Consider the following 8,944-nt stretch of genomic DNA (forward strand, 5'->3'; position numbering starts at 1 on the left):
ACTGGGGGAGCCCAAACAGGCATAGGAAGTGTGTGCACATGAGAAAGAGCTCTGTCCACCTGAGCAGTGTGGACAAAACTACATGACTAGGAGAGCCCAGAATCTCTCAGAATCCAGGAGAAGGGAAGAAGGAGATTATTTGTGCCAGGAAACCTAGGGGAATAAGGCTGGGCTGGGAGAGTTTAGGAGACAAAGCCACCAGTGCCACAGAAGGAAGATGACATGGGTCAACTGGACTGCAGGGGGAAAGGGTACAGATGGGGCGGAAAAGACATTAAGACACTGAGGTCAGATGGTCAAAGGCCTCAGATGACAAAGAAGAGAAGGAAACGAGAATTTATTGAAGAAGTATGTTCTCGAATCCTTAAAATTACACTACAAGGTGATGGCTCAGAGACATCAAGTGACTTGCCCAAGATCACACAGCTAGGAAATGGTGAGCCCAGGATTCAAGAGCAGTCTGACTCTAAAATCCAGGTGTGTTATTGCACTGGATTCTGTCAGTCCAGGGTCAGTGGGCAGGGCAGACCACAAAAGAAGCTCACAGATGAGAAGGGTCTTCACAAAGATTATTATAATACAATTTGGAATGGGTTTTTTTGTCCCTAAATCAATGAGCTCCTGGCCTATTTCTTCTCCTTTTGGAAGCACAGATCTTCCACCAGTTCCTAAAAAGCCTATTTACCCTCCAGTGCTTCTAAGGGGACAGGCGCTAGATGGAAGCCTTGAGGCCAGCCCTGAGGTGATTGGGGATCTTGGCCTGCCCACCCCACCCCGTCATCCTTCCCTGGGAGGCCACCTCTCCCTTGCCCTGCTCTATATTGCTCTCTAGGCCGTCCTCAGAGGGCCGGTCATGTGGTTCCTGGAAATCGATGTGTGTTTGACTAGCTGCCTCCCTTCCATCCCTCATTGTATAATTCTGCCCCAAGAACACAAAAACTTTGGTCTGGCAAGATTTGTTCTTTTTAAATCTGGCCAGAGCCTCACTAAGGTGCATTAATCTTTAACTGTTTATAGATTTTTTTTCTGCTTTCATTTCACATGGGAATTCAAGTTCTGCTTCCATATTGATGATGACTTAAGGAGACGTATTTTCTCTCTGGGATTTTCCTCTGAGGGTTTATCTAGCAGATCCAGCAGGCCAAGGCCCCCATAGATCTTTGCCTCATTCGGGAAACAGTAGCTGGTTAAGACTTCGGCTTTGGGTCAAACAGAGCGAGACATGCATTCAGTCCCCAGCCCTGACATCCAACCACGTGACTTCAAGCAAATCACAGAACCTTTCTAAAGCTCATTTTCTTCTGAAAACCGAGACCCAGTGGAGTTATATCCTGCCCAGGGTGCTATAATCAGCACAAAGTGCCTAACAGTCCTAACAATTACTTCTGAAAGCCCTCAGCTCTGCGAGGACTCTTCTCCTAACCCACCCCTCCTACCCCTTGCCCTTTTCTGTCTCCCTTCTTCTTCCAAGGGCATCTGCTTGCTCCTTCTCTGTCCACTAAGTCAACCTGTCGGGGCCGCTTCCAAACCTCTCTTCACCTAGCACCTCTGATCAGCTTGTGAGAAGACCCAGGGTAAAGTTCACAAAACCATCATCTTCCTTAAAAAGGCAGGGAAGGGGGAAAAGTTATAAATGTATAGAGTTCACTTTTTTTTTTTTTTTTCAAATTCATTAGGGCCAAAAATATTTTAAGCCTTATCATCCAAAGTGAAAACACAAAATAAATCTCCTGTTTAAGTTTCAACCTCCAAAGTACCTCAAGACTGTACAGGAAAAGTGATAAACAAACAAGAAACCTGGGCTTCCTGGATCAAAGCAAATGCACGTAGGTTAAGAATCAGCCAGTGTGGGTGGGGAACCAAGGTAGCTCAGTTGGTTAAGCGTCTGCCTTCAGCCCAGAATCCTGGGATGGAGTCCCATATCAGGCTCCCTGCTCAGTGGGGAGCCTGCTTCTCCTTCTCCCTCTGCCTGCTCCTCTGCCTACTTCTCTGTCAAAAAAATAAATAAAGGGACGCCTGGGTGGCTCAGTTGGTTAAGCAGCTGCCTTTGGCTCAGGTCATGATCCCAGCGTCCTGGGATCGAGTCCCACATCGGGCTCCTTGCTCGGCAGGAAGCCTGCTTCTCCCTCTGCCTCTGCCTGCCTCTCTGTCTGCCTGTGCTCGCTTGCGCTCTCTCCCTCTGTCTCTGAAAAATAAATAAAATCTTAAAAAAATAATAATAATAAAATAAATAAATAAAATCTTTAAAAAAAAGAAAAAAAGAATCAGCCAACACTTCGTCTTCTATCTGAAATGGCAGTGGCTGCTCCTAGCTGCCCACCTTCTTGAATAACCTGCCCCCACCTCCCACTTCAGTCCTTTTATAGGCCTGTCCCAAGGGAGGTATGCTGGCTGGCTAGCAGTAGGCAGATAAATTATACTGACCCCTTTCTCACCTTTTAATGACTCTGGTATAACCTAATTGCTAATGCCATCTCACTTAGAATTCCTTTAGTATAATTTCTTTTTTTTTTTTTTTAAGATTTTATTTATTTATCAGAGAGAGAAGGAGAGAGAGTGAGCACAGGCAGACAGAATGGCAGGCAGAGGCAGAGGGAGAAGAAGGCTCCCTGCTGAGCAAGGAGCCCGATGTGGGACTCGATCCCAGGACGCTGGGATCATGACCTGAGCCAAAGGCAGCTGTTTAACCAACTGAGCCACCCAGGCGTCCCAACCTTTAGTATAATTTCTGATCAAAAAACCCCACATCACCATCATGACTCAGCAAAGCATGGAATCATGACATCTCCAGTCTTTATGTGTACCATATTGCTCCTCAGATGAAATGGCCATTTAAAGACTGAAATCAGACTAAAGATCAGAGAGGACCTCTTCTCATTTCCTACCAGCTACGCCACTGTACAAGATGCTATCTTCCAGCTGAACCAATGTCCTGGAAGTTGTCCCGTCGGGTGGCTGTAACTTCACCACAATACTCCCGGTCCTGCCGTCTGGGTTGGGCCTCCACTCCAGAAGGTCTCCACCCCTGGAGAGGGCCATCAGGTCCAGGGACCTCCAGCACAATCACCACCCCAGCACAGCCTTGGAACTTCCACCAGTTACAGGTGATCGTCCCGCTCCCACATCACAACAGTCACACAACAATCACAACATTCCACAGGATCCAGGCTTCACATTCCAAGAGGCATTCTCCTTGCAAATAGATGTCTAAGGGGCCAGAGCATGGAAAAGTTGGGACCTAGATATCTTTGTAGAAAGGAAGGAAGACTGCAGAGCTGGTTTGGAGTGATAAAGTCGAAGGTGCTTTGTTCATGAAACCACCACAACCCACAAGATCTCCCCATTGCTCATCCTGGCTCTGCTTGCTGGACCACCTCCTCACTGTAGGCAAAACCCTTGCCAGTCTTCCTCTTCTCTACCACCCTTTCCAAGGTGTTCTCACCATCTGGCAGCAAGCCAGGGGAGCTGTCCTACCACCCTGCAGCTGGAATAGCAGGAAGGCACAGGATAGTGACCCCCCTCGCTAAAACTGGGCCTTACCATCACTCCGTGGGAAGCCTCCCAAGATGGCGGATGTCTCTGACTGCCCATAGGGCCCCTGCCATCTTTCCAGACCCTGGGAGACCCTGCTCTCCTTGGGGCCCTGAGCTTCATACACCGTTTCTGGTAGCATGTTACACGGAGCCGTCACTCCCATGAGGTAACAGGCAGGAGGAGTAAGGACTGCAGATGGGCTTTACAAACACAATTTAATAAAACAAACCCAGAAGTCCCATCTGTGCTCAGAAGTTCACCCTAGTCTGATGGTCACTCACAGGGACACAGGGGATCGCCTGCGGCTTTTACAGTACTGACCCAAATAAGGAAAGGACTGCTCAGGCTGTGGCATTGAAACCCTCCCCAAAAGCAAAGGCAAACTGCTCTGAGATACACTTTTTCAACCAGCAAAAAGCCAAGCTTTTGACCACACAATCCATTAGTGAGGAAACAGACACTTCCACATGTCGATGCTGGAGAAATGTTTCGAGCTCAGGGAGGAAATCTAGCAACATCTAGCAAGAGCACTTCAAGAATTTGTCCTTTGCCACGGCAATCCCACCTCTCAGAATCTATCCCAAAGACACACTCACAAAAATAGAAAAAGACTTAACCTGTTCATAGCAGCACTCTTTGTTGCAGCAAAAGACTGGGAACAACCATGAGCGGGGGATGGGTTCCAGACGCTGTGGCTCGACCATACGACGGGGCACTGTGCCATCAGAGAAGGGAAGGAGGAAGCTCTCCCTTTAATACCGTGATTGATTTTAAGTTTAAAAAAAAAAAAAAAAAAAGGATAGAGGTAGAGGCATCTTGGTGACGCAGTCAGCTAAGTTTCCATTTCTTGTTTCTGCTCAGGTCATGATCTCAGGGTCCTGAGATAGATCCCCACGTCAGGCTCTGTGCTTAGGGTGGAGTCTGCTTGTCCTTCTCCCTCTGCTCCTCCCCAGCTCTCTTTCTGTCTCTCAAATAAATAAATAAATACAATCTATTAAAAAAAAGATATAATAAGCCACTGTTTATCTAAGAAAGGGAAAGCATGACTACATAATATATTTATGTTTATATTTTTTAAAAAAATTTTAAAGCAGGCTCCATACCCAGCACAGAGCCCAGTGTGAGCTTGAACTCACCACCCTGAGATCAAGATCTGAGCCGAGATCAAGAGTCAGATGCTCAACTGACTGAGCCTCCCAGACGCCCTGATATTTATATTTTTAAATGAGAAGATCAGCCATGAAAAAAAGATATATACTGACCAATGGCAATGTATGAAACTTGTTTGGATCTTTATTCAAAGACTTAAAAAATATATGAAATAAGTGAACACTTTCTGGATATTTGATGATATTAAGGAATTGTATTATTGGTTTTTAGTTGTGATAATGGTGTTGTGTGATGGTTTTAAGTGAGAATATCTTTTAGAGATTCTTCTCAAAATGCTTTCAAATGAAATGAAATGGACATATGTGGTCTTTGCTTCAAAATAATTTTGAAAATGGGAGGGGGGTGGGAATATAGATGAAACAGGATTAGCCACGGGCTAATAATTGTTGAAGCTGGTGGTGAATCCACAGGAGTTCCATATACAATTCTCTCTATGTTTCTGTACGTTTAAAATTGTCCGCAACAAAACAGCTAGGAAAGCAAAAAAGAGTGAGAGAGAAGGAAGGGAAGGGGAGGGTAAGAAGAGAAGGAAAGGGTTAGGAAGGGAAGGGAAGGGTAGAAAAGACCTCCCATGGAGTGTGTGTCCCAATCTGCAGAAACAATTATCATGTGTCCATGAAAGGTGACTGACCAACTCTGCAGAGGCATTTCCTGGACAGAACTAAATCCCCAGACAAACCCCACGAAGTGGGTGGAAGAGTTTGCAGCTTGTAGACACAGTGTGTCATTTGCATATTCATGAATGCATCAAAGAAGAGCATCCTCAGTGGACCCTGTTGCCCCTCAGCCCCCGAGGCCTCTTGACAATGCCTCTCACTCCTCAACACAGCCGACACAGGAAGGCAGCTTTGCTGGGCCCCTTTCATCCCTTCAGACATTAACCTCACAGATGGCACCGCGACAGCTCAGGGATCGGAGCGGGGTCGTTCTCCATAAAATAACTCCAGAAACATATTTGAACACAGGAAAGGGAATATTTTTTTACAAGTCACCAAAATAAAATGAGCCCTTTAGAAGAGAAGCAGAGGTGTGATGTCAGATGAGGAAGGTTTTCTTTATAAGCATGAGGGAGGAGTATGTGGCTGTCGGGCCCATGCTGGGACACTCAAGTCCCTGGGTGCGGGAGCCCTGCAAAGAGGGTGGGGATGAGGCTGGAAGGCACATTCTGCCCCAGCTTCTTGCAAGGAGCATCTTTTGGGGGATGCTCAGAGCCGCAGAGTCTGTTCCTTGGGCTCTCTGCTCCAACCCCTTCGCCCCAAGGAAGCTCTGCTGCCCCGACAACTGGGGACATCTGGCAAGCAGCTTGACCTCTCTGTGATGAAGGGACAGGACTGCCCACCACGCAGGGCAATTATAAGGATCGTGGGCAATCGATGAATCATTTCATGGAGATGGCTCCCTGAGCTCTAATTTATCCCCATGGAGCAGACTGATCCACTGAAGAATGAAAGGCACATTTGCTCCTTAGCTCCTCCAAGCTCTCCTCTCCCCCAGCTCACCCTGGGGGCCTTTGGCTAGCTCCTGTCCTCCCTCCTTCCACCCCAGGATTGCTCACTCTGCCAACCAGCACCACTGTATACACACACAGCTCCTAGGTAGTTCCCCACTGCCTGCTTCTTCTCTGTGCTCCTGGCGGCTCTTTGGGATGGCTCCTGGATCTCCACTGCTATTCTTTAAAGCTAGCGAAAGAAGCAAGCCCAATCAGGATTTGTAGAGTGCTTACATCTCTCTCCCTTTCAGTTACTAAGAAGTCTGCTCCTTCCTCAGCACTCTTTTGTTCCCCTCTCCCCTCCCCTTAACCTCCTCCTCACCAGTCAGATCCAGGCTGTTATTAAGATCCAGCTGGAGCCTCACTTCCTCCAGGAAGCCCTCACTGACTTCCAGCCACACAGATCCTCCACTTTTCTTCATACACCCTTCTCTGTTACTCTCTTTGCTTTATACATCCCAAGTGATAGCACCCCAGACAAAAAGAAACTCTGAAACAGACTGAATAATGAATTAAATCAAGCAGGACAGAGGGGGCTAAGGAAGGATAACCATGATGATACCTAATGATACACTCACAGGGCACTTCTCCCCTCAACTCATTGGATTGACCTTAAGGCCCCAGAAGGGGGCACAGGCCAGCACTCTCTCTCCCTTCCCTTTTCTTCACTCAGTAGTCTCCACTGGCTCAAACAGCAGTGTGTCTGGAGTATACTCTGTGTCAGGCCCCTCTTCATCCATTGTCTCCTTTGCTTCTCACTTCCTTAAAAGGTAGGTAGTCAGAGTGTCCCCATTTTACAGATGTCAGAACTGAGGCACAGCAATGATAAGTCACTTCCCCCAAGATCACTCAGCTAGACAGTAAAACATTCAACTTCAAACCAAGCATTATGTCTCTAAACCCTGCCCTCACCATTGGCCCCCAGCTGCAAGGGACAGCACAGCCAGCAGGAGTCATACTTGGGAGATCCCTCTGGCGAGGAGACCCAGAAGGGCAAGAGTCTACCAACCCACTGGGGGACAAATGCAGCACAGGCTGAACTAACAGCCAGCCAGCTAGCTCCAAAGAGTGAGGTCAGATGAGTGGGAAATGTACGAAGTGGCCAGATGTTGGTCTTTGGGATGCACAGGGGAGGACCAGACAGGTGAGGAGGACATGCCTCTCTGCCTAGAGCATGGAGGGATCGCAGTGGGCATGGCAGAGAGCCAGAACGGACTGGGACCCTGCTGTGGGCCAGGTGCTCTGCTGGGCGTTTGGCATAAGCCATCTCAGGAGACTCAGCACAAAGAGAGAAAGTTGGGGAGCATGAGCAATCCAGCTGTCTGAGCTGGATGACTCAGGGGAGCAGGAAGAAGAGTTTAGACTAGCTTGGAGTGACCAAGAAATGGCCAGTTGACTATTTAAGACTTTGGCTGATTCTCTGTTCTGGTGAGTTCAGCAGACAAGGAAACCCAGGGCCATGGCTATCCCTGAGTGATGCCACAGAGAACCTAGTCCATGCTGGGACCTACCCATCCACTGGACTGAGCCACAGGGACTCCTTCCTGCCCCTTCAGGTGGGGCAGGGCTGGGATAAGTTGCCCTAGCTGTCCCCCTGAGACAGACCCTGAGCTAGTAGGGAGGGACACAGAACCAGGGTCTGTGCAAACAACTGATGGCCTGAGCACCCCAGAGCCAGGTGAGAAAGAGAAGGGGAACCGGCCAGATAGGGGTTCAGCTGTCTAGAGCAGTGATTCTCAGCCAGGGCTGATTTCGCACCCCTCTCTCAGGCATTCGACAATATCTGGAGACATGCTTATGGGAGGTGCCGAGAGGGATCTAGTGGGAAGAAGCCAAGAATGCTGCTAGATGTCCTTCAGTCCATAGGACAGCCCCCCCCCCAATAGAGAATTCTGTGGCCCCCAAATGGGCAACAGAAACATGGTTGAGAAACTCTGGTGGAGAGCAAGCTGGGTGAGAGGGACTTAAATCCAAGCTTTCCCCAGAACAGAGCTGCCACTACCCTATAAAGAAGAGGCATCCTCTGACTCAGCGGTCTGCAGTGTGAGGACTAACATGAGCCCCAGGCTGGAGGTGGAGGAGGGGGCCAAGCGGGAAGCTATGGCAGTGCCAGGGGAGGAAGAGAAAGTACCTGCTGTCACCTAGGCTTTGATTTGTGCAAAAAGCAATTTATAAGAGATAGTTCATCTTTAATAAAGGGTCAAAGAGTCAACCCACCTGATTATGTCATCTCCTTACTGACAAAGGCAGAGGTTTGAAAGTACTGTGACATACCCACCTGTGGGAAAGGAAATGTGATCAAAGATTTTCATTGTGGAACTGTTTCTAACAGCAGACGATTGGAAACAACACAAATGTCCATCAGTGCTGGACAAGCTAGAGAAACAATGGAATGCCCTGCCAAAGAACGACATTTTCTATGTACAGAAATAGGAAGGTCTCCAGAATGTATTTAGTGAAAAAAGAAAGTGCAGAATACTGGAGTACTGCGCGGCCATTGGATGAAAGGGAAGGAGAAAAAAATCTGCGGTGTATTGATCATTGCTTACATTTGTATAAAGCAGGGGATCTCAAACTTAACCGTGCCTCAGAACCACCACCCAGAGGGCCTTTTATTTTTATTTTTTCTGAAAGATTTCATTCATTCATTTGACAGAGAGAGATCTCAAGTAGGCAGAGAGGCAGGCAGAGACAGAGGGGGAAGCAGGCTTCCCGCTGAGTGGAGAGCCAATGCGGGGCTCGATCCCAGGA

At 48.1% G+C, this 8,944-nt stretch overlaps 1 protein-coding gene across 1 annotated transcript in view; it reads left to right on the top strand.

Moving 5' to 3' along the window:
- The window catches only part of COPB2 (COPI coat complex subunit beta 2), a 460,843-nt gene that overhangs the window by 276,036 nt on the left and 175,863 nt on the right, over positions 1 to 8,944 (top strand). The gene's annotated exons all lie outside the window — the stretch shown is intronic.

The sequence above is a fragment of the Mustela nivalis genome (assembly GCF_964662115.1).
Source record: "Mustela nivalis genome assembly, chromosome: 1".
Classification (NCBI taxonomy): Eukaryota; Metazoa; Chordata; class Mammalia; order Carnivora; family Mustelidae; genus Mustela; species Mustela nivalis.